Below are 26,863 nucleotides of genomic sequence, written 5' to 3'. Positions count from 1 at the left end.
CTGGCATTTTGGAGAGTTGCGAAAAAACCCTATTCCTGGAAAAAAACACAACAGTTACCGAGAGCATTCCTCGACCTGGCCTTGCGATTGAGAAATTAAAAAAATGTATTTTGCGTCCTATAGGCCTACTCGATGATGAACCGAAGAAATTAGCGTGTTATGTTGGCGTTGATTAGTTTTAATGATGCAAGGTTTATTTTTACCGTTTGAAAAACTTTAAAATGTTGGCCGAAACGTTTAGTTGGTCTTGCGAAGTCCCCTTTATTAAAGGAAACCTATAGCATAACGCTTATAAAAATGGGGAGTTTTGAGCGGCCCGGTTAAAACCTATGGCGGGAATTAGGCCGAATCGGTAGATGTCGTCCTGGGTACCCCTAAAAGGTACCCAGGAACAGGACCAGGACCAACCTGGGTACCCCTAAAAGTTACCCAGGACGATCCTGGGTACCTTTTAGGACACTAAAAGATACCCAGTTTGAAATTCGCGCACTTTTGAAACCTGCCGACGAGGTTCTTGAAAACGGATTTTTTCACACCTGTCAAAACACACGTGGTCAAAATGCGAGTTTCTGCCGATGATTTAGATGGCTATTTACAATCTCGTTGAGGGGTCGGGTAGCACAGTAACATACTTAGAGATAGTACGCTTGTCTTACGAGTTCAACATCACCTGGCAAAGTCTTTGCGAGGAATTCTTCCAAGCCACCTACAGCACACAGCTTTCGCATCTCAAGCAGGTCAGGATGGCGTGGCTCTTCATCATCACCATCATCATCATCATCATCATCATCATCATCATCATCATCATCATCATCATCATCATCATCATCATCATCATCATCATCATCATCATCATCATCATCATCATCATCATCATCATCATCATCATCATCATCATCATCATCATCATCATATTGCTGTATTAAATCCATTTCACTCCGTTTATATTATGTGCAAAAAATACGATATCAACAGATCATCCTTCTTGATGAACTGAGCTGATTTCGTGCACTGCAAAACGCTAAAGTACCGTTTTCAAGAACCTCGTCGGCAGGTTTCAAAAGTGCGCGAATTTCAAACTGGGTAACTTTTAATGTCCTAAAAGGTACCCAGGATCGTCCTGGGTAACTTTTAGGGGTACCCAGGACAACATCTACAGATTCGGCGGGAATAAGCTTCAATTGATAAATGTTAAATGTTAGCAGTTTCGAGTTCCTCTCAGAAAGCTGATTATGTAGCCAATAGGCTGCATAAGAAGTAATCACCAATTTACATGTAGTTACTTTTACCACATTCAGCTAGTCTAAATAGAGACTTGTGCAGTGCCAAGACTGCATCTCTTTAAAGAGCATGCTGCTTTCTACAGGTCATCAAGAAACATTAGACTTCGACCAAGTTAATTCCACCGATGTTCACGTAGGATTCGACCAGCTATACATATATGGAATATGGAATGGATATGGAATTTTGCTACATGCAGCACGACCAAACAATAGATGAATTCCATTACCTAGATGACTTCTAACATTTGCCGCGCTGATATATATTCATAGTGATCAGAACCGGAAAATGGAATGTCGTTACTTTTCCAGCAACTTGGGCTGAAAGGGTGGATGTCGTCCTGGGTGCCGACAAATGGTACCCAGGTTCGAGATCGACTGGACAATAAGCACCCTGGGTACCATTACACTAGACCTCGTCCCTAAGATCCGTAAGCCAGGCAAAAAGAAGCTGGGTGCTGTTTGTCTAGTGTAATGGCACCCAGGGTGCTTATTGTCCAGTCGATCTCGAACCTGGGTACCATTTGTCGGCACCCAGGACGACATCCACCCTTTCAGCGCAACTTGGTTCAAAAGGGTAGACAATGCACATGACAACAGTCAGGCTTATAAAAATGGTAGACGTTATTCAGCAAGAGATGATCGTTATACTTTTTCGTTTAGTTCGGTTTTGGACTACACTCTGCTCAACCGTTTGCTGGGACAGCGAACACCTCCAGGTTTTGGACGTATCAATTGCTTTAGACTCAACAAGCAAATGAAGCAAATCTGTTCAATCCTTTAATTCTTATTTTGATATCTGTTGCGGATGAAAAATGTTATCTTCAGCGACAGGATTAAGAAATAATCGGCATCCGCCTCCGCCGTATGATGGATAGAAAGTGAGATTAAGAGGATTTTCAAATTACAAGTGACAATATCTGGCTTCTCGGAAAGTTTGCTGAAAAATAAAAATAATCTTTAGACTAACTTCTTATTTCGTCTTCTATTGTGAGATCAAGGAATGATAAAAACTGCAGTAAGGTCCCCATTTTAATTGAATTCTAGCTGTGTGTTCATTTTGTTTGTTTTTGATACCTCTACCATTTTGGACAGACATGTGATTTCTATTTTTCGCTAATGTCAAAAACAATGGAAATTCATCATTGTTGTTGTCCTAAGCGGCACAGTATTTGAGGCGGTTTGCACAAAATCGGTTTCAGATCATACCAATTTTTGACGCTCGTTTTCATCATCAAAACTGCCTTTCATTAGAAATCGCGGGACCCCCCTCGTTGTTTCACTTACGAAGAGAGTCGCCTCTTTACTGTCTGGGCCCGTCGTTCCAATTAAGTTGGTCACTACCTTGGAGCTAAAGGGGTAAGCCGTTTCTTTCTCAAATTGTATTGACTCCTGGTTCAACTGCAACTACATGTATTTCCAATTTTTAACGCTAGGGAACAGCAGAAGTCAGTGATATTGCATGCCACACGCATGCATGACCGTATTCATTTTGTGCGTGTATTAATTTTTCGGGGTAGGCGTATTGCTTCAATAATCGCAAATCTGCCAAAAATGGCAATTTCGGTGCCGCCATTTTGGGTGCCATTTTCATGGAAACGACCACCAAAGTAAGCACACAGAGTAACCTTATTTTAAAATTTACGGGGTTAACTGTAATTGGAGAGAATAATTTTACGCCAATTCTAATTGACTGTACCTTCTTTTAAACAACTTGGCATCTCCCTTAATATCCAAATCCAAATATCTTAATCGCCCAGCCTAGAAATCCACGCACCCCACTGCGCGATCTCGTGGTATTCGGGAGGTCGATCGCTCCGATCAGCAGACGGAGCTGTTCCCATATAATGAGATGCGTAGGTGCGAGGTAAATAGCGAGGTCGTAAATTTTCAAATTTCTAAACATCTCAAACGGAAGTTGTCTGTGAACTGTCAACAAAATGATTTAGAGGGAGAATCACCAGAAGTGTAATGATTGAGTATTCAGCTAAAAATATTCCTTGTCGATTTGTTGTTCTTCAGGTTTGTTATCTCTTTGACAAAATGTTACGAACTCCGATAAATATCGCCATTAATTACCACGCGATTATTATGATTCCCTTTGATTAATTGATTAGAAGCAGCGTTAGCAGTCGACGACATTCTTTCGGATTTCACTTTATCCAACGCCGAAGCTGAGTGCTTATTGGGCTTACTGTCAGATGCGCAGGAATGAAAGGAAAATTAAGCTTGTAGCTATTGGAGCTACAAAAAATCCCCCCGAAGAATACTTTCAACCAGGAACAAAAGTAGATGGCAGGTATTGTCACCGAACATTGGCTTTGTTTCCTGTACCACATCGTTGCCATATACTTTTGTTTATGTTTTTAATTCAAATTCTTTGCTCCGCGCCGACTGGCTGGGCGCTCATAGGCTGATCCGACAAAACCCTGCGTGATACCAGAAATCCACTGACTTGTATATGATGACCAATTCATGTATGGGTGCATCTTCACACACAAGGCTATGATATCAAAGTCCCTTTAACCTGCTAAGACTGCCAGTTATTAAGGTGGGGGATTGGATTCATTGAAGTAAGATGGTGTTGACGTTCAAAGCGGTATACCCTTGTAAAATCTATCAAAACCAAAATCTAATATTACAATTTTTTTACTCAGGCCGCGTCGAAGGACAGCGGGCATTGGGCTCGGTGCAGTCGATGTATTAGCTGGTCAGGTCATATCCGAAACCTTCAGTACACACACATCACCTTTAAATGTATTTACTGCTACGGTGGTCAAAGAAAATAGAAATGCAGTTATACACAATGCCGTAGAGCATTTATCATGCACACACTTCTGCTGAAACTCGGTTTGTAAATCTGTCTGCATAATGACATTGTCAAATCATATCCAGTACGCATTCACACAATCTGAACTTTTCAAATTCAATTGCAAATTTCAAATATCGAACGAACGGCGTAATTACGGGCTCATCGAATTGGCGGAACGGAACGAACGGAATACGATGAAACATGCACAGTAAAATCATGCCTAACAGCCGCAACGATGTTTTCCAGTTCAGCGGAGGAATAGCGAGGGATAATCACATGGTTTCTGTGAAGAGGGCGCCAGAGATATACAACCACATGATAAATGCGTGCGAGAGCTGTCCTCTGCTGTCTGAGGCTGCGAATATAGAGTTAACGTATCACTGTTCACTTTTCATGCGTGACATGAAGAACGAACATGTCATTTCCAAAGAGCGGGCTACATACGATTCACGATGTCACTATTCATACCCACGTCGTGTCAGTTAACTCGTGACAAGTGAAACATGACAACCCGATATAACTCAGGCGTAAACAGTAACGCTATATTAGAATTCGTGTCGGCCTGGCGTTATCTCTCGCTACTACCGCGTCAAATTAGAAAACTTTGGGGATGATTAAGCACGCTTTTATCACGTTCCATCGTATTCCATTCATTCAAATCGATTAGTCCTTTTATCACTTACTATTTTAACAATCCGTAATCACTACCCGGCATCTACGTCTAACAGAGTATGAATTCAAAACACTTCCCCAGCACATGCTTTCTTGAAATTGTTAACAAATCACTATTGTCACCCATCACGATATAATATTCACTTAGCCGACTCATCTCTCAAATAATGAGCTATTAGCTCAATCTAACACTCGAAAAATTAAGGCATCTCAACAGCGCCTTAATGTAATTATACTGATATCAGGCATCTGAAGAGCTTGACGATTTTGGGGCAGGTAAAGATTAGAAATTGTTTCGCGTTCGATACTACTCTAATTTTCGAAATCGGGGCTTGGGGCATTTTTATTTTTCAATATTTATATTGATAGTGGATCGGAGCCATCACATATACATGCTTTACCACACAGAGAAGAATATCAAGTGAAATCCCGTAAAATTATAAATTGTTTCACGTCGAAACTTCAGTGTATTCTTAAAACTCAAAATCGGGGTTTGGGGGCACTTTTTCCAATTTTTATTGATTATCATAGTGGATCGGAGCCGACACATTTCAAGCGAATGTTCGTGCGTACCACACAGAGAAGAATAAGTGAAATACCGTAAAGTGATTTATATCATCAGAAATCTTACTCAAACCTGTTTTAAAATTATGGCCATTTAATTAAGCTCCATCGGATTTTTTTGAGGACAACCAGGTATTGATATACTTTTTCTAAATGATTTTGATGTGCTAAAAACGACCATAAGGCTGATACCAGGCGGAATCTTGCCAATGAGGCCATACTGATGCATAATCATAACTCGCGTGGTCTCTGAATAAAACGTATTAAAGGCCACGACTCCTGCTTTTATGATTGCATGACATGTACAGATCCTCAAAGAGTAGACTTAAAGCTCCGCATTAAATCAAGTTTGATCAAAATTGAAGCACCCAGTCCAGAGATAAAGCAAGATTAACTGTTTTGTTTACATGTTATGTAACAGCCTTGGTTAGGTTTCTAAGTGAAGTCAGGCGGCAAGTTTACTGACAGAGATCAGACTGATGTTTGATTTCTTACTATAATGGTATAAATTTGTCTGTATTACCTTACCTTATTATGGGGTATATCGAATGTCAATGAAAAACAGACTTCATATATCAATTTTAAGAGCATTCATTGATATTTGTCCTCCCAAGTAGGGCAATAGCCTGATCTACATCACAACTTTTGCTGAACCCGCCGCCTGGCTCTAACAAGCCAGTTGCTAGCCTGATTAGGTAATCAAGTTGTCAAACACATAAATGGCTATATCTTCAAAATGGATGGAGCTAATTGCATTGGGTTTTCTGTATTGTATAAAGTGTTAGGTACACTTTTGAAATCGTCTTACAGCAGAAAATGGCAAAATACCTGGAGTTATGGCCTTTAAGTGGCAAAAGGTAAATACAAAAATTATTCTCGGGCGGGGGGGGGGGGGTTAGGGTTTAGACGTGTACGAATTGAATAAAAGACATAAATTGTAGATTCTGTATATATAAGTTTGGGTACCTACACGATGAATAATAAAGATAGAAGTAGCTTTTTTACTACCTATTTCGTCCTCTTTATGAGCTGAGCCGACTGGTGACAGCAGGACAAGTAACAAGGATTTATATCAACCACGTCTTACCTGATGCGACGCCCCCCTCCCCCCCACCGTAGACTATTGCAGAAAAAATTCTTCGCTGTTGGTGGGTCAAGCTTGTAACAGATGCGCCGGAAATAACTTAGAAATCGCATTGGTCGTGCTTTTGAAACCCGCAGGGTCGTTAAGTACTGATTGATGCTTTGAACAGCACCAAACATACCAATTTATCTTATCTTTTCTCGGCGGTGGTTTTGATGGTGGATAATCTGGGGTAAACTCTGTGGTACTAACCGGTCGACATTGTGACAATACAGGAATGCGAAACCTATAAACGGGGAAATAGAATTTAATTAACTTTTATTTTATAGTGTTAAAATCAAGCAAGAGTCACGCTTTATGACCTTTGTTCGGAACAACAGGGCCGTTAACTTAAGTTAACTCATTTTGTTCAGCATATCTTTAATATCTATGGTCCCTGGACAACACAAATTAATTGTAAATCATTGCTAATGGTTCCTACGCTTGCATTGAGAAACGATTGTCTATGATAATAAGATAATAATAAGATTTTCGAACGAGAACGAAAACGAGGTGGTATTTTGACGATAGATACCCTATTGCCTGCTGTCAGAAATGAAATGAAACAGTATGTTTATAATGCCTGGTATGCCTGAAAACAATGATACAAAACAATCAGTTTGACTTGATGACGTCAATCATCATCATCATCATCATCATTACCGGCGTTGTAACCCTATTGGATTTTTGCCGGAGGCATGGAGTCCACTATAGGCTACTGTCCACCTATGTGGGATCTTTTACTTGCCCTGGCATAGACACTCAGGTACAAGGGACCACGGCTTTTAGTCTCATCTCGACTATTTCGTACGTTAATGTACGTGTTGTGAAGAGCCAGGAATTTTAGTTCCTTGAAAGCCACGCCGGTTCATCCGGAAATACAATCCTGGGTTCTCCCCGGGATCGAACCCGGGCCCTATTGCGTGGTAGCCAGCAGTGTTAACTACTAGGCTATGAGGCTCCTAAACTAGAGAAAAAATCCACCTCGTTCTCGGATCAAAATCTTAATCTCTCTAATAGGGCCGCTTACACGGAACCAAACCCGACCATACAAGACCAGATCATATGAAATCGCTCACGAAGTCATGAATGACGTGAGTCTCGTATTCTCAAAACAACTGGGGTTAGAATGAACCGCACATTATAGTATAAATGCACTACGCGCCAATGTAGCCTCGTTTTGAATTCAGCGGTTATGGTTAGGCAATCATAACCGCATGTGTTGGTGCAAAATGTGGAAGCATTTCAAAAGCACATAAAACCACATTTTTCGTTATTTGTTTAGAGATGTTTTAGTATAGAAACATAACGGTCGGTATTGATTGTCTCACCAAAACCGCTCGGGTGGAGCTAAAAGATTGGCCAAAACCGAGGCATACAACCAATACTTCAGATGCAGTATCAATTTTTTAAATGCCGTACTGTACATGTAAGTATGTACACCGAAGCAGACCAGAAGTATCAGGTCAGAGCACATTCGTGCGCGTCCATGCAAGTATCAATTCGTTTCTTGTACCCCCCCCCCCCTCCTCAAGGGTAGTTAAGCTATCACCACTAATCTTTGCCGATGCTTGAGTAGTATTTATTTTTCCCTTAGTGAAAATTTGGCGAAGCTGGAAAGAATAAGGATGCTAATGTGTCGATGTCTTCTCGAACATACAGCCTTACCCAGTAAAATTAGTCCGATTACTTTATATGATGGTGATAACTGATATATTGTTGATGGTGATGTCTTGACGAAAGAAAAAGTAGCATTGGTGAAAAAAGGGTGATGCTTGAACCTTAAGATGTCGTTATAGGGTGATAAGGTGTCGTACCCTTGAGGAGTTGGGGGGGGGGGGGGGGTACAAGACACGAATTGATACTTGCATTACACGACAGACCATCATGTGATCATGAATCGAGCAAGTAAAAAATAACGTGTGTTTCAACCCGATTTCGACTGCCGCTACGAAAAGGTGATTTACGTCGCTCAAATGAGTCTGCACTGGATCTGATGACACGGCAGACTTTCGTAATTCGTACGTAGTCGTTTATAGGGGTTGAAGAACCTCCCTTATATGCTTAGGTCATTATACCAATTTGACTTCTACCATGAATAGAAAATAAAACACGTAAAGTGCCCTTTCGTACCGATTTCATGAAAGATATCGGACAAGAAACAACTTTTTACTTGCCCTCAGGATAATCCACAATTTGATTGTCACTTGTCGCGCGTTCCTTTTTCTATTATTGGTAAGACGATGCAACTAATATCTGTATGGACACTCGAAAGTCGATAAATCGGAAGGTGATACAACTGTGCGCGGGGTAAGAATGTAAGGTTGGGGGATACAATTATTTTCTACAGTGTGGAAAACAGCTGGTTATTAATTTACCACCTTATCGTACAGGTACTGTAAATCTCTAAATTTGATTTCGCGGGGATTTTAATTTCGCGGATTTCGCTAATAACCTTGCATCGCGAAAATGAAAATCTCGAACAATATTTTCTGTTTCGAAAACCGAAAGAAAGTTCGTAATCCACTAAAATAAAAATTGTGAACATATTCAAGTCTAAGAAATTTTAGAGTACAAATCTGTACTCGAGAAACTTTCAGCGACAGAAAAAGCTTTCATCCCCGGACAGAGTCCTTCCTGCTGAGTACTGCTTAAAGCCCGATTTCCTTGATAGCTGGGGAAAACCCTTATAGTAATCTTACATTATCTGCCTATGGTCTGGGAGATATTATCTCCTTGAATCAATAACCTCATGCTGTCGACTAGTAGAATGAGCCAAGAATTATTTCATCACGGAATAAGTGGAGATTTGCCGTGATGTATCGCGAAAATAATGCAGCGGAAAAAATGGCAGTATACAGTATTGCGGTTAGGGTCATGTTTTTTTCTTTTCGCGTGCAACTAATTATGCCATGCGCCATAGGCCAGCGGCGAGTGATTATTGACAATTCATTTTATGCTCATATTGTTGATAACCCTGAAAATTGTACTGAAGACTGTGGTGAAGATTAGGTTCGATTAACGCTGTTGAAATCGCTTGGTAGTTCATCGTCAGTGGCGATTTTTATTGCTTTACGAAGCAGCTCCAGAGATAATATCTCCTGGGCAGTGCCATCACATCAGGTGTCGAAGTCATTCACTCCCAGACCAAAGGTAGATAATGTCAGTAAGATTACTACAGGGCCTTGTACACAATTAAATTGAACATACATTCCCTGTACATTCTATGTACATACATTTTCCTGATTTAAAAATAATTCAAAGCTGTGTTTTTCTTCAAACTTTCCATGAGCATAGTCCAATATCTTGACAACTCTATGTATGAATTTAAAACAATTCCAAGGATTTTGATTTGTGTAATTGACATTCGTCTGAGACATGTCAGAATCTGACACGTTATGGAGCCATGTTTACCGTCTCCAAGACCATGTCATTCCATTCTAGGAAAATCATGAATAGGAGTTCATATTTCAAAATCGACCTGGTTTGTGTAAGTTAACATTAATCCAAATCAATAAAGTCTAATATCATGTTTACAAACCAAAAAACTAACATTCCACACATTATTCAAGCATGACAGGGCCTTTTTAACATTTTATCATATTTAATAATAATAATAATAATAAATTGTTATTTGTAAAGCGCCTGTATCACTTGAAACAAACGTTCACCGGCGCTGGTGAGCTCTATTGAAAAGAAGGGTCTTGAGTTCTTTGCGAAAGGTTGAGACATCCGATGTAGCTCTCAGGGTGGGGGGAAGAGTTCCACAGTTGAGGTGCTAAAGTGGCGAATGCTCGACCTCCAAATGTTTTCAGTCTATATTGCCTGCAAGTGAGAAGGTCCTGACCCATGATCTCACTGAAAAGTTAATAGTGATCTCAGTCCTACAAGGGTTTCCCCAGCTATCAAGGTGATCATGAGTTTAAGCAGTAGCAGTATACTATAGTATAAGAGTCTAATGCATGTTCCAATGTAGTGTGTTTAAAGGAATACGCCGTCCTTATCACGACTATAAAATACTATAAAGTATTTCACATTATGAAATACTGCCAAGTTTTAGGAAATTTGCATATGTTATAATTTTGAGCTCTATGACTCAGCTTAGCGGTAGGCTTTTTACGAAGCTAACCAAGTGAAATTGGCATTCCGCTGATCTAACTTTCATCAAACATACCATGATATTTCAAACTCTAAATCTATTTAACTTGAAACTTCCAGTAATGTTAACTGTCAAGAAATAAACAAACTATCCCGCTACGATCGCAAGATGTTTAACAGCATTTTAAGTCTTAACGGTAAGATCCACTTATAATAACGAGCTTTCCGACTCCTTGAGGATATTCACCCATCGCACTCGCGAACCATCTCTTATAAGCTATCTGAAGCATCCCAAATATTATTTGATTATGATTCGAAAACCAGCAAAAAAGTCCTTCATGATGAAACACTGACCCCGTTTTCAAACTCATTTTAGGTACGTCACGGTTTGATTCTACGTAGTCCCTAATTTCGTTTTCCGAAAGTGCGAGTTTCTACTTGTTTAAAGGAACCGGTCGCACGGCGCTTATCAAATTGAGAGTTCTGAACGCCCCGGTACTACCTGTGGCGGGAGTAAATTCTCAATCTGAGTCTGAGCTGTTTCAAGAACAGGTTAGATTCGTGCGCGTTTACACGGCAGACCGATCCAGACCAATCCGGAACGACCTAGATCAGTTTAGTCTCGTGTCAACGGCCCTGAATGAATTCGTAATAAATAACAGAAGGGTGGAGTAACCAGAACTTTCCATGTATTCTTTTGGCCTCCCTCAAGAATGCCATCAAAGAATATATAAATATACAGGTGAATCTCATCACCTGTAATCTGTACTAATTCCCTGCCCGCCTAATCAATGGATGTTCCAGTATTTCACGACATACTTTTCAACTATGCTGGCTTCCCTGATTAATCTCGCCACCCACCCCAACCGCCGTAAGACATTCTCTAAGGCCAGGTAAAAATATACACTGGTTCGCCGTCTCCGTCCGCCCCTATCACGTATTTTTGTCTCTCACCTCGCAGTGAAAAGAATGCAGACCTAACCCTGTCCACTCTCTTCAAACAAAGCCCGCACCTTGGCCTTAATTCTCATTGTCCCCCCTGTCTTATGAAAGGGTTATCATGGCAGATCATATACCATCTACCCCCTCGAAACACATTTAACGGTGGTTAATAGGCCAAAAGCCGCAAGCGTCGCCCAGGAATATTTTTCTACTTTTTCTAACACTTTTCGCCGCCACTGCTTACGTTATACATCAAACTACATCCATGCAACCTGTGCCGACAACACTTTCCTTAGACTTGTACGAGTAAGAATTCTGTACATATTGTAAAAATCACTCTTTCATGACCGTTTGTGTTGGACAGGGGAAATCGGCCCTGTGGGCGTGGTACGGACGTACTTTCCGAGCCTCGAAATGCGTCCGTGCTCCCCCTACGCACTGCTTTTGATAAAAGGCTCGGGGCAAGAAACAAGTTTTTATCTTACTTGGCCTAACCATCAAATCACTTCAATCATCGCCGAACCATCACCGGCGACAACTGACACAACGATTACTCGCTAATATGTTTAAATAACCACGCGGCTCGTAAATCGATGCGGGAATCTATAGGCAAGATGGGCATGATTGGAGGTGATATGGTCCTTCATCGATCTATTTTGTATGTGTAGGTAGTGCTGATACTGCCGGTTCCTGTGTTTCGTTCCGACATTTCTGTTTCGTATCTACGTTTTACAAGAACTCACCTGTTTCAATGGTCTAAGACAGGTTGATCAATAACTATTATATCGAAACAAAAATACGTAATTGATAGCTAACAAATAGATAAGCAGACCATACTTCGCCACAGGACTGCTGGTGCCTTTGTTTCGTTTCTGTGTTTCTGCGTTTCTGCGCGGTTCTTGTTTTACAACGACCCGCCCGTAGACATCTTTCACTGAGATTTATTGCAGTTCCGTGCTGTTTGACCGCACCTAATTATAGGAGATATAAAACGTAGATCTGTGCATCATCAAAGGCCATTATGCCGCAGCAACAAACCCATCAAATTATAATCAATCATCAGAATGCACGATGCGCTGACTATCATTCATATTCCTTCTAAGATCTAGTCACTTTCATAGAAAATGGGCACTCATGAATATCACTAACGTGTTTTTTTTCACGACATATATGTAGTTGGAGTTCCACTGCTGCTTTTAAACCCGTGTTTATTGGATACGGTGTCTGTCCGTGTATAAATAGATCCGGACATATTTTGTTCCGCGTTTCAATTACAGGATTACACGGTTAGTTGATATGGCGACAGATGGCAGCACGTGAGTCGCTCTCCAATGTTTGATTTTCACGGAGGTAAGGAATCACGGTCATTGATCAACTGTAATGGCTGCCTGAGGTAAACAAACAAGGAAAATCACTTCAACCGTGCAATCGATAGTAGAGCCGCCTACTGCCGTACAAAAAACAACAATTATATCCGGCTCTATTCTAGTTCCATTACAGAAACACCGGGTCTATTAACACCCAGCTTAATAGACACGGTGCTGATACAGCGATGCTCTCCGTATCTAATAGACCCGGTGTTATTTATGTCCGTGTTTATTAGACGCGGTGTTCAGGTAATGGAACAAGAATAGAGCCGGGCAGACACCGTACATTTCTGTAGTGGAACTCCAAATATAGTAAGCGGCCATATCACTTGACAAAATGCCTTGCTCTAGCAAGCAGACCCAATGCCAAACCCGTAGTGGACATGAGGCCAATCCAGTGCACTTTCCTTAGAATAAGGCAGTTTCGAGTGGGGCAATATCACAATCATACATGTATCCATTACCGGCGTCGTAACCCTATTGGATTTTGCCGGGGGTATGAGGTCCGCTAAAACTCTAATTACATGTAGTTTGAATCATACTATAGGATCTGAGGTTAAAATATCTAGAACATATATAAGGACAGGACTGACGGATGTACTTCTCTCAAATAGAGGATGACAATTCTATTTGGTCAAACTGAAGAATCTTAGTTTGGCAAATTGCCTAGCTTATAAGTGACGAATTCACTCCCCTCCGATCAACAGGAAAACTATTCCACAACAGTTGTCGTGAGCATTTGCCACCATTAGAGACAAAACAATGATTTCCTTATCTTTAATCGGTTGAAAGCCTATGCCGTTTTAAAAAATAGAAATTGTACTTGAATTTGAAAATTGCGTAAATACGTACTGTAATAATCCTTTCAGCATTCCCATTATGTAGGCAGGTATACAAAAAGTATAAATACCAAATTTCAGCAAAATCGTATGCTTAATAACTGCACTACGGCATTGTGAATCACTGCATTTCTATTTTCCTGGACCTCAAGTAATTACGAAGGGCATACTCCTTTAATACCATTATATTATAAGCCTTGACACTAAACATCATTATATGACCGCTGCGGGCCACGAAAGGGAAATCAATGCAATAATATATGTCATTATATCAGAATCTGATCATAGGTTAATGAGAGACCTTTTCAAATGTGTTAGAAGTCAGACTGCTCGCGGCAAGCCAATCGGCATTGCGGAGGTAGGTCATGTAAGTATATTAAAGAGACCCGGTCGTGGCACATGTCTTTATTTAGACTAGCTAAACGTGGTAAAAATAACTAAATTGGTGATTATTTCTCATGCAGCTCTTTGGCTACATAATCAACTACCTGAGGGGAACTCGAAACTGCTAACATTTATCAATGGAAGCTTATTCCCGCCTTAGGTTTTAACCGGGCCGTTCAAAACTCCATTTTTATAAGCGTTTTGCTCTAGGTTTCCTTCAAGAGCTATTTTTTTGAGGATTCAGGCGGACTTCTAGGATGATATATTACCGTCTCAGATTTGCCTAAAAGTTTCTTTGGTGGGGAAAGTCGATTGGTAGATAACATGCCGATCTATCGTCGTTGTGCGTATATCCGAGGAGACTTTAGGATTGACATTCACTGCCCGTGAGTCGGCATGGGTAGATAAAAGATTCCCCAAATTTCAGGTTCCTAAACAGATCAAAAGACTAGTTTTTATTGTTCAAGACTAGACTTATCTTGATAAAGTTCGACATTTAAGTCGCCAAGCTTAAGACTATAACCAAATTACCAACAGACTCGGATCTATTTCAGCAAAACAGATCTGTTTCTTTTACAATAAGTCAGAGTTAAACCTGCTAAAACAGAGACAAGTAGGCCCTACCATCAGAAAATTTACGGCATTAACTGTCACTGACTGAATGTTCGTTGGCGTGTACTGGTGCCCTCATAGCTCGCCAGGTTAACTGTTGTTGTTTTGGCCGGGCATCCTGCCACAAGTCCCCCCAAAACTGTAAATACCACATGACCTGGCTATCATTGGCTGGCCCTTGGCCAAGCATATCAACCAGACCGCAGGACGACATCCATCGGGGAGAGAGCGGTAGGGTTCAACAAGAATAAACTAAATAAGAAGACCTCCTGCTTGTATTTCATAATAAAGAATAGAGTAATTCCCAAATCTCTGTTTCACCGTTTTGTATAATTTATACTGGGGGAAGAAATCTCACAGACAGACGATCAATCATCTGACCCATGGGAGGCTGTGGTTATACCCCCTAGTAGAGAAGGGCTGGTGGGCTGGCTCACAGCCCACACCTCCGTTACAGGAGCAAGCGTGCGCGATAAGAGATTATCTCCTCCGCCCACTCACTCCCACCACAGTTACCACGTTGATAATAGACTATGATATTGGACCAAATATGTACGACCAGGTAAGGCTTCTATGATACTAAAGGAATTAGAAGGTAATGTTACTAGAAGCTGAAGTTATCAGAAGTTAAAGTTATCAAAAGTTAAAGTCATTACCAGTTAAAGTAATTAGAAATCATAGTAAAACGATTCCTGAAATATCGTGTAAATAAAACTACTGCTCATGATGGTCGTACCACATTGCTGAGATTCTTTTGTGGCAAGTGGTTTTTTGCCTTGAGGTGGTAGAAGGTGATATTTTTAAAAACAATATCAATACACAATAAGAAATCAGGTACTATCGTTTTTCTTTTGTATAAATCCTAAATTTGTCTCTGCATAATTTACATGTATATGTCTTTTTCTTAGCATTTTGAAGAAAAAACACTATTTATTTTGATATACAGGTCGCCCTCGTGAATACCGGTATCGGGTGCCATTTTGAAGAGGCCTCTTGGGGTGCCATATGTTGCATGTATTATAATTGGCAATTTATACTCCATGAATAGTGTTATTTGTATGCGCGCACAGGTCGTCACAGTCATTGGCTAAAGATCTGTGAGCCACACCAGCGGGTATTTCTAATGTTTTGTTCGTCAATGTTTCAGGGCGGTATGGGAAGCGGCGCTTTGTAGATTGTGCATGACAAGTCACAATAAAGGCGGGAACAGGGCCTACTTAGTCCTACTGTTACCCTTTTGTGGACCTTCAAAAAGTATGGTCGTACTTTTATAGTCTTCACGAGGACATCCCGTATTAGCACTCCCTGTAAAACCTTTTATCGTTTTCTGTGGTGTCCTAAACAGCTTCTTGCTTTAAAGGTGTCCGAATGTAAACAGAATTATTTCATTAATACGCAATATCACTCGTGCATAGCTGATTTCGCTTGTCGCATTCGCAGTTAATCTGGCAAATAGAAGGGGTGACGTGTGGTTACATAATACGCTGTCACCCCTGCTGCCTGCTTGGACCACTGCAGATGTAATCAACAAGATTAGTATAAAGTTATGCAGGAGCGAAATCGCATACGAATGAAATAATAGCGAGTTTTCGCAAAGCCCCCGAAACGCCCACGTGAACGCCTATCCCATTATTCGACCTCGTTATCAGGAAGGTCAAACAATGAGATAGGCGTTGACATTGGCGTGTCGGGAGATTTGCGAAAACTCCTTATTGTTGTCTTTGAATGGAGACCGTGGTTCTGAAGTAGGAATATAACAGCGGCAGTGAATCGAATTAAATAATGAAAAAAAACAACAACAAAACAACAAAATAAACAAACATCCCAAGTCAATTGACATGATATCAAACCTCTTGTGACAAAAACGAAAGAAAACACTAACAACAAAAGGTGATTTGTATTACTCCAATACCACGATAACCGTGTTTGATCTTCCTCCTATATTCAATCTTCATCTTAAAAATCAGTCACGCACCTTTCAAACCTCGATTTAACCTATTTCATTGTTCAGAATCCACTGGCGGTTCAGTCGCTTAGGATATTGTTTGACTGGTTACATTTGAGTTTTGGGCGTCAAATGTAATTAATAGTATTAAATAGTAATAAACATTAATCTGAAGTAATGCTATTTCATCTTTTCAGGCAGGAATTATTTTATGGTTGAGTCTTAGAACGATAAATAAAAAGCCTCCATTACATAGGCCTTCTAGAAAACTGATAACATAATTTACTATGGCCCAGATATATAATGCGTTCACTATACTATGAAAAACCCCAATAATTTACCATGGACAAAAATATTTGAAAAAAGCAACTTCTTGAATATAAAATATTTCGCACTGACAATATAACCAATTTACCAGGCCTGGTGGTTCAAAATCAAATGTTGTCACTATACATGTACATGTACACAAAAATGGCGTTCACTTAACCTGGCGCTATCTTCATCGGTTAGGCCATTAGACTCAACACTGAATTAAGTTAACGCCAATGCTAGTGTCACTGGTTAATACTCTCAGTCATCAAGGCGATTTAAAAACATTGATATACTGGCATGCTAGTATATCAATGTTTTTACAGCCAACCACATATTGAAACTTACAGTGTGTTTTCGTACTAAAACGATTTCCCTATTTTGACTCTTTTACCATGATAGACATATTTCATGGTAGAGTGGTTTCACCATAATAGAAATGCTTTATGATTAAGTGATTTCACCATAATAGAGATACTTTGTGGTAAAAGTACTTCACCATGATAGAAATACTTCACGGTCAAGTTATTTCACCTTGATAGAAATACTTCATGGTAGAATGACTTCACCATGATAGAAATACCTCATGGTCAAGTTATTTTACCATGATAGAAATACTTTATGGTAAACTGATTTCACCATGTAGAGATACTTTATGGTAAAGTGATTTCACCATGTAGAAATACTTTATGGTAAACTGATTTCCATGTAGAAATACTTTATGGTAAAGTGATTTCACCATGTAGAAATACTTTATGGTAAACTGATTTCACCATGTAGAAATACTTTATGGTAAACTGATTTCACCATGTAGAAATACTTTATGGTAAAGTGATTTCACCATGTAGAAATACTTTATGGTAAAGTGATTTCACCATGTAGAAATACTTTATGGTAAACTGATTTCACCATGTAGAAATACTTTATGGTAATGTCACCATGATAGAAATACTTTCACCATAGTACAAATACTTCATGATAAAGTGATTTCACCATGGTAGAAAAAAATTACCATGTATTATTGATACCACCATGGTAAACGATTTATAAATCCAGAGATGTTGTTAATTTCATGTTTAATACTTCAAGTAAGCCAATAATGTTTGATGATAACACTGACAAATGTTTTCGCGAGGGAAATGTCATCAAAGGAATCATCGGCCATTATTACATAAAACATATTGAGTCGATAAATACCCTGTAGACGATATTAAATCTTCATCATCATAAATTTATAAACCGTAATGATGAGAGCCCAAAGGCAAAGCTTCAATATGTCATCGATTCATCGCATTGGAAGTCGGGGGACAGAGACCCGAAGAAATATTCACCGATTAAATATACCTCGTGAATCGTGCTCATTTACGGTTAGAAGTGATTTCTCCAAGGCTTAGACTATAACTTTTTGGTGAAGAGACGGATAGACCGAATCTAAAAATGACCACATTTCGGGGGAAAAGTTAATAGGGAGTTTTCGTAAGTCCCCCGAAACTCCAACGTGTACGCCTATCCCATTGTTTGACCTCCTGATGACGAAGTCGAGCAATGGGACAGGCGTTCGCGTTGACGTTCTGGGGGATTAGTAAAACCCTTTATTTCTCTCATCGTGATACGTGAGGCTTCGACGAGTTCAGGTGAAATATCCTGCAATATCCTGTCGCCCACCATGTGTATACATCTGACCAGTGCGTTAAAGGCCTACACCGTTCGTTAAATATTCGAAATTTGTAATTGAATTTGAAAACGTCTAATTGTGTAGATATGTACAGAATATGAATTTCAATACCGTTGTCTAGATTGATATACACCCACTATAGATACCACATTTCATCGAATTCGTATGCATAATAACTGCACTCTGGCATTGTGTATAACTGCATTCCTATTTCAAGGGCGACAGTAATTACAAATATCTTACCCCTTTCAAAATAGAGTTTTAAGTGATCGCGATCGTCCATTAGGCGGGTTTACATAGAGCTACACGGTATACGGACACGCCGGTGAACAATGGCTCCACAAAAGGTTTACGACTGTGAAACCATTGTTCACCGGCATGTTGGTACACCATGTATCTCTATGGAAACCCGGTATACGAACACGCCGGTGAACAATGGCTCCACAAAAGGTTTACGACTGTGAAACCATTGTTCACCGGCATGTTGGTACACCATGTAGCTCTTTGTAAACCCGGTATACGGACACGCCGGTGAACAGTGGCTTCACAAAAGGTTTACGACTGTGAAACCATTGTCCACCATGGTACACCATGTACCTCTATGGAAACCCGGTATACGGACACGCCGGTGAACAATGGCTTCACAAAAGGTTTACGACTGTGAAACCATTGTTCACCGGCATGTTCGTACACCATGTTGCTCTATGGAAACCCGGCCTGAAAGGCCCAACAAGAGCTTTTAACACAATTACTGACGACTGAAGCGGTTCAGATTGTTTTCCCTGCTGATACCCAATTGATTGTTTGTACAGCTGACCATGAAAAGCAATCTTTTGGAGTCTGTATAATGTTCCATCTTCATGTCGTTCAACCAGAAAGGTTGAGCCAGTAGCTTACACGGTCTAGACGATGATCGAGGTCATTTCGCATTCCTTGGTCACGGTAGTGATGATTAAGATAAATATTCATATACCGGTTATTACCGGCCACGGCAGATTTGCTGTCGGAATGCCTAAAACGTCTCAATAGGCTTGTTTTTTTTAGTATTTCGATTCAAATGGTTCATTCATGCTGATGTATTTTCCGATTCTGACGAATGGGGTACTTTTAGATGCTTCCAAAAAATCCTAATTTTGCGAATAAATATAACAATTTCAAGTTCAAATGCACTTTCAGCGTATAATTTTCAAAATCCGACTGCCGTTTTCTCGTGAAATTTTCATTTGGAATAGTAACTTTTATGATGTAATTTTTTCACTGATTTGAATGTAAAAACACCTCGTACAAAACAAATCTATGAAAAATGACAAATACAGGTTTGTTTTACTTAGGCAAGTATGAAACCGAAGTTTAAACCATTTTACTGCATAAAAGGGTTAAGGCTTTTGAGTCTGTCCAAAGTCGTCATTTATCTTCATCAGAGTGACGTCAATTCTACTTTCAGACATGCCTAACTCATGCCCGAAAGTCGATTGTCCCAGATCTCCGGAAGTTGGTATCGCCCCCAATCCCGGATAAGGCATACTTATATTTTCTCATTGTGAGTTGGTGTTTCAGCTGAAGACAAAAGTATTTCCCTAGTACACGTCTTACTTAATAGTTATTTTCGGCTTGTGTTGTCTAACATTTCCTGATTTATAGCCAGAAGCAGATTTTAACAGACGTATATTCCAAGTGAACCATTGTTCAAGTCATATCATTCTGAGAAATAGCTTGACATTTGAGAACGCCAAGGAATGACCCAATGTGCCGATCGCTACATTATAACGTTACCACGTCGGTTTTATCAGTCACGCTTCATATGTACATGTATATTAGATAAAACTATTTAGCCCGGAGATGACTTTGTTTAGTGGTACGATCACGCAGTGATAAATATGAGACTGAAAAACATTAAGACAATAACACACAGCTGGGAATGATCCAATTTGCTGACGTCCCATTCATCCCTCGGGCCAATCTCTATCTGCATTTAAAAGCGTACGTATATCACCCTGTGTTCTTTCTATATCATACTTCGACCTTTTCCTTGCATGTCAGTCGCATTGACCAGAACCCGTTTGTAAATGAAAGACACTCAAAGGAGTCTTTCAGTCTCACATACTTTGGCTAAATCGGTGGTCATGATCATTGTTAAGAATGTTATCGCCTGTCGTATGTCTGGAGATGGAGAACGCATATCACGGCTTTCCAGAGTTGGTTAAATATATTCATGCTACCCCAAATATTATGATGGAAATGACTATTTGGCAAGCCCGGCTCACCAAACAGCGCCTTTTTTCTGCCCTAGATGGAGAGCCGAACTCATGCATATTCAACCATCCAGGAGCTCATTATCATTCGTGGCAACACGGTGAGCAACACTGGAGTTACAGTGAAACGCCTTTAGAAATGAACACTAATGCATTTAACATGCTTATCAGTTAAATCACGTTTATGACTTTTTTTGTAAATCCATACAGTCATGTACATGTACATGCTTCTTCATGGATTATTGACCAAAACCCGAATTTAGTAACAGAAATTGAATCGAGAGCGGAAAGTCGGCCATTGTTAAATATGCGCATATAAATTCGAATATGACGTCACTGCTCTCTGATTGGCCAACATGTTGTAACCTCTCCGGCTCGCCAAAGAGGTTAGTATTTTTGCCCTGTTTGGCAAGCCCGGCTTGCTGAACAGGACAAAAAAAGATGCCTGTTCGGCGAGCGGCTTGCCAAATAGACCCGGCCTATTATGATATGTATGCTGTGGAAATGTACCGAACTATTTCTTGCTCCTTTAACAATAGTCCTACATGTATAAGCTGCGCACAAAATGGCGATTGTGCTGATAGAATGAAATTATAGCAAACCATCCTCACAATTGCTGCGTTGCACGGAAATATATTCCGCAGTGTTTTATTTGTCATTGGTCCCAAGGGTCAGGATACGGTCACTTTCACCCATTCTGCAACCTTTGCGTGTCCTAATTTATGCTCGGAATTGATCGGGGCAGCTGAATGCGATTCCGACAACGCTTGGGGCATTGCTTTGTTATTTCACGGCGCACCCCACACAAACAAAAGTGCAACATGCGCAAGAATTCAAGTTAAATGGGGTTAACTTAGACCAGGGGAAGTGTCACAATGATGTATCAGCACAACCTTGGGGCCAAATAACTTCAGAACTTGGCCAACTAAACTTTTGTGTGTGATTACATGTACTTCCTAATCTGACATTTAAGAAGCATTAGATTTTTCCAGGCCCGCTGTACCTCCGTTGTGGTCGTTGTTGATAATCGAAATATCTTCACATACGCCGTGGTGTAACTTTCATACAAAAGGAAGATGAAAGGCGAAGCAAAGCTGGAAGTCGTAGAAGCGAAAGCAATAACTTCGCAAATTTCGATTGCGCTGCATAAAAATTACCAACTCTTCCGTAAAGATGTAAATAAACGTATTCTTTGTCAACAATCGCTGATTCTCCCGCCTATATCGTCTGTTATTGATAATCTCGCGCGGTTATTCATTAGGTTTTTACATCTGTCATCCAAGACTATCCGCGGGAAAACCTGGTATTGTTTATCACGTTTTGCGCATGAAAGGCGCGGTTACTAATGAGAGATAATTAAGTGACGTACCTTTTTTTGATTAGCGAAAGATGATTTATCTCAGCGAAAAAAAACTAGTTTGTTGCGTATGAAAAAAATCTGTCGTTTTCTGTCTTATTCTCCGAACACATTGTCCATTTGGTCAAACGGTGCGCATGCGCGTGACAGTTCTTAACAGTATTATCACGCAGGTTTGTTTGACTACAGACGAATGTAACGCATACAAATATATATTCCAAGTTGGTATTTCTACTCCAACGCATTATAAACGCAGACGATTAAAGGTTTTTATATCATTCACTCCCTCACGACACCGACTGAGACTAACACTGCCACATTTCAATTGACCACTCCGGATGTCACGTGTTAGGCGAGATATCACGCGAGTAGAAATAACTCAACAATGGCTGCCATTAATGCACGAAATCTGATACGAGATGTTTTTAATCGCATCTCGTGCCTCTGTCACCGTTATTGGCAAATTTACGTCTCCGTTCACTCGACATAATACTCGTGAATCGACTGCGATATTCGTCGAGCCAAAAATGAAACCAACTCAATTAACCAAATGGATTTGGTGTATGTTTCATAATAAGTGCTCGCACCTTTTCGATAACCATTACGTTGTTTTGCACTTGCCGCTGTAGGGGTATCGAACCCAGGAAAGCTCTTTCGTGGGGTCGATGTAATCAAGGTTTGCGTTGATAGCTCTTTGAATAAGCCGGTAGGACAGTGGGAATTTAGGCCCAGGCGCGAGCTGACAATAGACCGTGTATTGCACGAGGCCAGAATTCTTTTAACTGCGAGGAAAAGGCCAAAATAACGTAATGGTCGATAAAAGCGAGGACTCCTAATCGTGCGATAAGGAACCAAAGCTAACAGAGTGTGGAATTCCATCGTAAAGACTCATGCATCAATTTGGAACTCTCATTTTATATCCTCGCTTTGATATAGCAACTTGCGATTAATACACACAGTAATTAACTGGTAGTCGTGCTCGTTTAAGAGACTCTATTAAGAAAACGCGCCAAATTTTCGATAGCGGCTGACGAAAAACTAACCATACCATATAATCGGCCTTAATTGTTCCTATCCTGCTTATAACTATTCTTTGAACATGAAATAGTGTGCGACTTCTAATTCTAATTAGACTTGGAGGCCCATTAGAAGTACCCCTTAATACCCTTTTAAGTCGTCATTGATTTTCAATTATGTTTGTACTACCTGTAAGTACTTTTGCTATGTATTCCCAGTGATCAAAATGATATATACGCTCTCGTCGCCTTTATAAGGTCACTGACAAATAGTTATTTCTTGCCACTGTCATTGTCTTAATACTGCATGACCTAGTGGTTAACGCTGCTGGCTACCACGCAATATGGCCCGGTTTCGATACTGGGGAGAACCCAGGATTGTATTTCTGGATGGACCGGCGTGGCTTTCAAGGAACTCAAATTCCTGGCTCTTCACAACGCGTATACAATGTATGAAATATTCGAGAGTCTGTCGGATGAGACTAAAAGCCATGGTCTCTTGTACCTGAGTGTCTATGCAAGGGCGAGTAAAAGATCCAACACTGGTGGACAGTAGCCTATAATGGACTCCATACCTCAGGCAAAAATTCAATAGGGTCACGACGCCGGTAATGATATGATGATATGATAAAATATAATAGACCGGTAAAAATGACCAAGTTTGACGCGGATGAAGAATGAACATATTACATATCTAATTACCTGTACTCCAGTTTCGCCGATCTCAGACCTGATAATTTATTCCTTCCAAACAAAGGCCAAGCCAGAACATGACCTCTTGGCCATCGGACAACCTGGTGTCGCCAACTTATTTTCTAATCAAAATGATCATGCTCTATCGAACCACCATGTGGATAATATCTAGGTTTGAATGACAGGTTCAGAACCGGTCTTAGATCAACAGACCATATGGAGGTGAATAAAGAGGTTTCATTTTGCAAAAGTAGTGGCGAGGGACCCTCCATAAAGTACGTACGCACTGAAGGGGGGGGGTCCACAGCTGAGCGTACGGGGTGTGTACGTGGGGGCGCACCCTAAGCATATTTTTTCTCAACTTCAAAATTTATTGAAAAGTGTATCAATTCCTAAATAAAATGAAGTGAAATGCATGCACATATTCTCAATATCATTTCCACCATTCGCTGTCTTGATACACCCCCCCCCCCCACGTCGTGGTGTAGCTAATCGGTCATCACCTAGTAATTCTTCCGCAATGGGCGTGCCGCGTATCTAAACTTCATCAATGTTTGCGTATGCGTACGGGTTTAAGTGCGTACGTACTTTATTGACTGTCCCATGAGGAGAGCAGTCACTTCCTTGTTCCAAGTGGCGTTCACAGGGAGAACAAATCTAGTGTCTGGCGAATAATAAGCTCATATTGTCAGATGTCTAATTCCAGATGAAAAGCCTAAGCCGTCTGTGTACATTGTGTCTTCCCGAATAATCTTTGCCGCTGAACAGTACACAGACATGTCAGCCTGATGTGAACAGACCGAGAGGATTAATGGTGCAAACATGTTGAAAATTTATTGAAGGTACTGATATCTCAGATTGAATTTTAAATCGAACGAAGCTGGCGTTTATAAAGATATAATACGATCGAAACAAATAGCCTTATATTATCATGAACGTTGAAACCATTTTTTACACTGGCGGCCTTTCTCCTCCGATGGAATTTCCCTGAAAGGGCTTTAATAAGTTTGAGCAGAAAGGCTTTCGCAAGAGGCGACCAAAAGAGGTATTGTAATGTCCATGTATGCTACTTTCACGAGTCGTCACAAGTTGAACAGAGTGACGAGCCAGGATGTGATCCCCGTTTCGTGAGCTGAAGCCAATACGGGAGACAAACCTTAAAAACGCAGTCTCTGAGTCAACTATGCCTTGGAGATACCACGACCTAGACAAGTGATCGAATGTACAAAACATCATTAAAAATGCGATACCTACCTAAATCCTACCGATTGTCAAATGGTGTTGAACGGCTCGATAAAGCAAATTGGGAGTTAATCGATGAAATCAACAAGGACATGTGCACATGCGCACATGTTTTTTTTGAGCAAATATATTTCAGAAAAGACGCAGCTAAATCTAGGGGCAACTCGTAAACCTTGCTACCCAACAGTGGCCAATTCTAAAACAACTGGGTTTGTGATGAACCGCTCATTGCAGTATAAATGCACTATGTGCCAATAAAGCCTCGTTTTGAAACCTCGTTAGGCAACCATAACCGCTGTGGTTGGTGCAAAATGTGGAAGCGTTTCAAAAGCATTTAAAACCACATAATTCGACATTTAATTTGAGATGTTTGAGAATAAAAATTGATACCTCACTGTCAGCATTGATTGTCTCACCCAAACCGCTTTGGTGGAGTAGAATATTGGCCAAAACCTCGGCTCCGCCTCGGTTTCGGTCTACATTAAAGCTCCACCCTCGCGGTTTGGGTGAGACAACCAATACCGACAGTGAGGCATCAATGCCTTAAACCTTGGACATGAGGGTCCAGTCGATCCGCGGTGTTAAGGTAGAAACTCCCCGAATTCGCGACAACTCGCAAACGGGGATTATTGCCTCACCGGTTATCATACGATTATAAACAATAGAAACGTCAACAATAATGTTCCTTTTAACGATGAACGATTTCTTTCTTTCTCGGAAAACATGATTTCTCAGTTTCGGAAGCCTCAGACCTCAGACCAGGTTATAAATAGCACCTTACTAAACATTGACCGCAGTATAGCACTGCTACTGAATATCATTGTGTCTATCATGGATAACTAACCGGTTGACGTCCGTCATGGTAGATTATAGTCTATAAACAACTTAGCATTGAGCAAGTAGGATTTCCTCTTATCAAACAGCAATCAATATTTCCTCTCAATTTTCCCATTCGCTTGCAGTCGTCGCTCAAGCAGCAACTGGACTGGCTGATTTCGAGGCTAGAATTCTAGAGCTATTTTACAATCTCCACCCGCACAGGTACAGTTACCTGTGACTGTCTTTGGAGATTGCAAATAGTTGAAATGGCCATTTAATGCGCATTTCAGTCTGTAAAACCCCACAAATATGTTGTTTTCCGAATTGATAAACAGCGTATATGGTGAAATTAGACTATAATGATATGCACTTTAGCCTTGAGACAAAAATATTTCGGGAGGGTTTTGGTGAAAGGACTGTACTGGGAGGGGTTGACAATGAGTATTCTAAATGTTCAGGAAGAGTAAACTTAAAGTATTCTAAATGTTCAGGAAGAGTAAACTTGAAGTATTCTAAATGTTCAGGAAGAGTAAATTTACAGTATTCTAAATGTTCAGGAAGATTAAACTTGAAGTATTCTAAATGCCCAGGAAGAGTAAACTTAAAGTATTCTGAATGTTCAGGAAGAGTAAATTCTAAATGTTCAGGAAAAGTGAACTTAAAGTATGCTAAATGTTCCAGGTCACATTCAGTTCCGTGAGAATTAACAGCCGATTGGAAATTGATATTATATGTGCATGTCTTAAGGGTACTTTGATATGGTAACTGAATTCGATTTCAATCCCCGCCCTGGGAAGACTTGCCACTTTGCTCGTTATGAGCTTGCCTCACTGCAACCTGATCGCTTAAAGGACCAATGGCA

The 26,863-nt window shown here is 40.4% G+C and overlaps 1 protein-coding gene across 2 annotated transcripts in view; it reads right to left on the bottom strand.

Annotated features, from left to right (window-relative positions):
• Window positions 1–26,863, bottom strand: part of LOC135491993 (uncharacterized) — a 147,896-nt gene that overhangs the window by 59,213 nt on the left and 61,820 nt on the right. Inside the window, exon 1 of one of the 2 annotated variants that reach the window (XM_064778024.1) lies at window positions 8,833–8,836. The exons of the other annotated variant lie outside the window; for it this stretch is intronic. The gene's annotated coding sequence lies outside the window, so the exon portion shown is untranslated. Of the gene's footprint in view, window positions 1–8,832; window positions 8,837–26,863 lie in introns of those variants that run through there. 2 annotated transcript variants of the gene reach the window in all.

The sequence above is a fragment of the Lineus longissimus genome, chromosome 8 (genome assembly GCF_910592395.1).
Source record: "Lineus longissimus chromosome 8, tnLinLong1.2, whole genome shotgun sequence".
In the NCBI taxonomy this organism is placed as follows: domain Eukaryota; kingdom Metazoa; phylum Nemertea; class Pilidiophora; order Heteronemertea; family Lineidae; genus Lineus; species Lineus longissimus.
This window is presented reverse-complemented; position numbering and strand designations above follow the sequence as displayed.